We start from the raw sequence: 5,996 nt of genomic DNA on the forward strand, positions 1-5,996 counted from the left end.
TGATGAAGGGCTGCACCCAGCATGTTCAGTTATCTCCCGAACAGACATCATACACCCATGCCCTAAGTTTGGCCCGTATGGTAGTAGAGAATGCATTTGGGCGTTTAAAAGGATGCTGGCGCTGCCTCATGAAGAGCAATGATGTGGACTTGAAAATCATGCCAGATATAGTAGCAGCCTGCTGCATTCTCCATAATATCTGTGAGATACAAAAGGAAAACTTTCTCCCCGAGTGGAATGTACATGATCATGGGGCAGGGGTCACTGTACATAATGCATCAGGCTTGGTGGGGAGGCATGACACAGCCAGCGAGTGCATAAGGGCCACCATTGCAGCCAATCTTCCCTCAATGTTGCAGTAGATAGAGAAGACAGACAAGTTTTTGTGTTTGTTTTTAAAAAAATTCTCAGTTATAAAAATTATTCAAACGTTACTGGTTGTATATTTTTGATTTTAAACAGTTGGCACACATTTTCTGAGGTAGCAATATAAAATATTGAAGTGCAAACAGAACACTCTGTAAAAATCCCCATAACGCAGGCCCTCCAGCTGTTGTGGAACTACATGTCCCAGCATGCCTTGCTATGTATTTCAACAACAGCTAGAGGGCCACATGTTGTAGACACCTGCCCTAATGTTTGGCAGGTATCAGGGTAACCCCAATATTTGGATCCCACTGCCACACATCCTTGAGGCAACAATATAAAAGAGTAAAGTGCAAACAGAACACTCTGTAAAAATCCCCTAACGTTTGGCTTTCTAGGTATCAGGGTAACCCCAATATTTGTATCCCACTGCCGTACATCTTTCTGAGGTAACAATATAAAAGAGTAAAGTACAAACAGAACACACTGTAAAAATCCCCTAACGTTTGGCTTTGTAGGTATCAAGGTAATCACAATATTTGGATCCCACTGCCGCACATCTTTGAGGTAACAATGGGGGTAATGCGGAGTTGATCCCAGCAGCAAGTTTGTTAGCAGTTGGGCAAAACCATGTACACTGCAGGGGGGCAGATATAACATTTGCAGAGAGAGAGTTAGATTTGGGTGGGTTATTTCGTTTCTGTGCAGGGTAAATACTGGCTGCTTTATTCTTACACTGCAATTTAGATTTCAGTTTGAATACACCCCCCCCCCCCCCCCCCAAATCTAACTCTCTCTGCACGTTATATCTGTCCCCTCTGCAGTGCACATGGGGGGTCATTCCGAGTTGTTCGCTCGTTGCCGATTTTCACAACGGAGCGATTAAGGCAAAAATGCGCATGGTACGCAGTGCGCATGCGGTTAGTATTTTAGCACAAAACTTAGTAGATTTACTCACGTCCGAATTAAGATTTTTCATCGGTGAAGTGATCGGAGTGTGATTGACAGGAAAGGGGTGTTTCTGGGCGGAAACTGGCCGTTTTCTGGGAGTGTGCGGAAAAACGCAGGCGTGTCAGGGAAAAACGCGGGAGTGTTTGGAGAAACGGGGGAGTGGCTGGCCGAACGCTGGGCGTGTGTGTGACATCAAACCAGGAACGAAACGGCCTGAGCTGATCGCAGTGTAGGAGTAAGTCTTGAGCTACTCAGAAACTGCTAAGAAATTTCTATTTGCAATTCTGCTAATCTTTCGTTCGCAATTCTGCTAAGCTAAGATACACTCCCAGAGGGCGGCGGCTTAGCGTATGCAATGCTGCTAAAAGCAGCTAGCGAGCGAACAACTCGGAATCACCCCCATGGTTTTGCCCAACTGCTAACAAATTTGCTCCTGCGATCAACTCAGAATTAGGCCCATTATAACATATAAAAAGGCAAACAGAACCTTAACACATAAACATTGTTTTATCAACAGCTGGCCTTATTTAAGGCAATTGTCTATACACCCGATATTCTGAAGATTGCGGGACTTGTGGGAGACTCATAGTTGTATGGACCATATGAGTGCTGTGGGTAAGCTGTGACTTGCTGTTGTGCTTGTGTGGTATTCCCTAGAGTACGTGCAAACATGCGCTCAAAAAATGACATCTGCCTATCATTCATGCCCATTAACTGCGTCATAAATGATTGATGCATTTCCTTTTCGGAAGCAAGATATCTCTCAATACGTGCATCTTCCTGGGAATTCAGCTCACTATCTGCCTCACGCAGGTGCTCCACGATAATGGACGTCATTGCTCTGACCGTTTGTTCTGTTTTGTTCAGTTTCCTTTTCCACTGTAGAACGTTGTAGACTGAAGGGGATGAACAAAAAAAAATGTAATCAACAATCATTATATATAAAAATAGCAGTGGTAGCATATACGTGTTTGTGGCCTTCTCCCACCTGCACACTAGCTATACTCTGCAACATTACCATGCGCCAATCATTGACACGGCAAAACCACAGTGTTGACTGGAGCACCCTCACTGCTACTGAAATAGCTAAAGCTTGTTGAGAAATTAGCCTTAAACTCGCAGCCCTCCAGCTGTTGTGGAACTACACATCTCAGCATGCCTTTACATAGATTTTTTATAGGAACTGCTGCAACTGTGGCAGGGCATGCTAGGATGTGTAGTTCTACATAATCTGGAGGGCCTGGAGTTTTTACACCCCTGCTGTACAGTGGTATGTATGTAAATGGTAATACTTACTATTTGAGCGCAAAGTCGTGATCTTGGGGGGTTGCGACATCTCCGCCTGAGACTCTGGTACGTCCTCAATAGTTGCGCTGATGGAATCATCGTTGGTGGTTGATTCTTCGAAATTGCTGTCTGGTATAAGGAGCGGGGATGGTGGGCTGCATTGTGAGCTGGGAAGGCTGTGCTGTGTTTCCTCACGGTCCTCGTCTACTGACATCTGGCGCCTGGCACAGCTGGATGATGATAGTGCTATGGGATTTGTTATCGCAGTTTTGCCGAAAGACACTATAGAATAGGTCATAATATGCCCATTCCATACGCCCAGCGCCACTTTTCTTGCGGTTATGGTCGTGTACTTTAGTAAATTGTCTGCGTAGTGCCTTCAATTTGTTAACCTGTTGCTGGGATTTTTGGATGCCTCTTTCTGCCAGCATAAGCAGAGGTGTAGCGTGCAGCCATGGTGCCTGGAGCTTGTGTGGCTGCGGCGCCCCCCCAAAAAAAAACCAAAAAAAAACCCAACAACAAAACAAACGACAACTATTCTTCATCTTGGGGGTCTACGACCCCCCTGGAAGCAGAATAAATAGCGTGGCACACGTAGAGTGCATTGGTGCCCGCAGCATGGCGAGCGCAGCGAGCCTGCAAGGGGCTCATTTGCGCTCGCCCCACTGCCGGCAGTCGGGATCCTGGTGCCGGTATGCTGGGCGCTGGGAACCCGACCGCCAGCAGCACATACTACACCCTGTGCACCCATATACTGACCTAGAATCAGTACTAAGGCAGGATGCATGGGGAGGGTACAGGGGGGTACAGGTGTGGGAGCTGATGCCAGTGCTGGGCAGCATGGGGAGGGTACAGGGGGCAGCCCAAGTGAGGGAGCTGCTGGCAGTGCTGGGCAGAATGGGGAGAGTACAGGGGGTTACAGGTGTGGGAACTGCTGCCAGTGCTGGGCAGCAGTGGTAGGGTACAGGGGCAGCACAAGTGAGGGAGCTGCTGGCAGTGCTGGGCAGAATGGGGAGGGTACAGGGGGTTACAGGTGTGGGAACTGCTGCCAGTGCTGGGCAGCAGGGGTAGGGTACTGGGGCAGCACAAGTGAGGGAGCTGCTGGCAGTGCTGGGTAGAATGGGGAGGGCACAGGGGGCAGCACAGGGGCACATGAAGCAGTGGCTGTCAAAGCCCTGTAAAGTTTCCTGCTCCCTCCAGCAGGCTGGGGGCAACTCAGGGAGACTCCCAGCATGTTAGTCCTGACAGGTGGTGGGTGAGTCAGGCTGCACTGCTCGAGATGAAGATGACAAGCCAGGGAGGGGCAGCAGCAGTGCAGCCCAGCATAAAGTCTCTCAAACCCCCACTCCCCAAGGGATAACTCACCCACTCTTATCGCTGGGGCTCCTGGCAGAGCCGGACTCCTCTTCTCCACAGATGACTAGTGTCTGCTTTTCCACCGCGAACAGGAGACTGCGGGGACCAGGCGCATCGTAAAGCACGGCCCATGCTGCAGCTATGGATATCAGGCTAGGCCAAGGTGCGGAAAATGGGACTGGCCTGGGGGCCATCTGTAACCCTTCCCCCCGGCCCAACCGGTCACTGATGCCTGGTCTTCTCCTCGGGTGCTTCCTTTGTTAGGGTGCCGCGCTGTCAATCGTCCAGGCTAGGGTGTCTGCCGTCAGAGCTCCAGGGCAGTACGCTGAAGGGGAGAGGCTGCAAGGAGCTCCCACAGAATCACAGCGGGAACGCTTTCATATTGACAGTGCGGCGCCCGCTGACATTTTTGGCACCTGGAGCTCGCACTCCACTGGAACCGCCCTCGCTACACCCCTGAGCATAAGGGATATGTTCTTATACACGATAGCATCCTTAACTGTTCCAGTCACATGCCTTCTAATTTCTTCCTTTCCCCGAATATTAAGCAGCTCTTTTATCTCTGTGTCTGACCAGGTATGGGTAGCCATGTTGCTGTGCTGGAGCTTCTGCTGTTGTATAGCGTCTGTTTGTTTGGAAGCTGCTGCAATAAAAATATCTGTATGTGCCCAGCGTGACTTCAGAGTGTCTGTTTGTTTGCAAGCTGCCTCAATGCCTGCATGTGCCTAGCGTAGTGTTGTTTGCAAGCTGCTACAATAGATGTGCACAGCGACTTGCATCCGCGTTTGTTTGCAAGCTGCTGCGGTGCCTGCATGTGCCAGCGTGTCTCCCAGGGATGACATCATCTTCCTGTGCCCCAGAAGCACCAATCAGCGTCTCAGAGCGTTACTCGGGTCTGAAAACACGGGTAATGCCAGTTTCCATTGCACATTTACCCAAGTCATTACCGTGTTCTACCCAGGTAGCTATCCGGGTAGGATTCCAGGGTCACTCAACCAGTGTTGAGCCGTTTCCACTAACTAAAAACCCATGTCGATGCACGCCACCGTGCAAAAACACTGGTAAATATAGCTAGTATCAAGTATCAAATATCAAATTAATCAGCACTGTCTGGTGCTGCGTCCTAGCAGCATCACATTTACATTTAGAAGCATTTTCGGGTAACCAGACTAGCAGAGTTGCACAGGACCTGTAGGCTCACTCGCACCAGGCATCTCTGGCTGTGTGGCGTATTAAGGACACATCTGTATCTTTTCTATACGTGCACCTTAAAATGTTCCAGTTCTAGACTAAGTAGAGCCCAGGGCAAGAAGTCCCTTCTGGTGCCCCCTTAAAAAAATATATACTGTTTTTTTGTATGTGCTAAATAAAAATACACCTTACTTACAGTATATGTTGTGTAACACTGTAGGGCAGGCATGCCCAAACTGCGGCCCTCCAGCTGTTGTGAAACTACATATCCCAGCATGCCCTGACACAGTTTTGCGGTCAGATAATGCTAAAGCTGTGTCAGGGCATGCTGGGATGTGTAGTTTCTCAACAGCTGGAGGGCCGCAATTTGGACATGCCTGCTGTAGGGGAACAGGCGCCATCTACTGGAGTAGACAGCAGTGTGCTGCAGCCGAGAGACCATACAAGTCCAGTTTTGTGGTGCAACTGGCCGCTACCAATTTTATTAAGCAAAAAATAACAATCAAAAGAAAATGCCTTGCTTGTCCAGCACTAACTATACACAAGATGCACATTCCTGTCTCTACACAAAACACAGAGTTTTTCCAGTAAGTACTGTGTGGCTCACTTGTATAAGGCCGCAGGTTTTCCTCACAGAGATTCTGCAGTTTCTCCTCAGGCAGTCTGCACACACTGATCAGGCTAGCAGCCCTATAATACTCTTACACAGCTGGAAGCCCTGATTAGCCCTCTGTGAGGCCAAAGACCCGAATTGGGCCCAATGGCTGGAACTTGCCCCCTCTTTCTCTCCCAGGACCCTTATCCAGCTTTTCCAACAGACTGAAAAGCTGCTAACAAAACAAACA

The 5,996-nt window shown here is 49.0% G+C and overlaps 1 long non-coding RNA gene across 1 annotated transcript; it reads right to left on the bottom strand.

Moving 5' to 3' along the window:
- Window positions 1–412: 412 nt before the first annotated feature.
- On the bottom strand, window positions 413–5,996 carry LOC134929374 (uncharacterized). Its single transcript, XR_010178518.1, has 2 exons — window positions 5,759–5,996; window positions 413–2,213 (listed from the first exon to the last, which is right to left on the bottom strand). It is a non-coding gene; the product is annotated as an uncharacterized LOC134929374 (long non-coding RNA).

This window comes from Pseudophryne corroboree, chromosome 5 (assembly GCF_028390025.1).
Source record: "Pseudophryne corroboree isolate aPseCor3 chromosome 5, aPseCor3.hap2, whole genome shotgun sequence".
Taxonomy (NCBI): Eukaryota; Metazoa; Chordata; class Amphibia; order Anura; family Myobatrachidae; genus Pseudophryne; species Pseudophryne corroboree.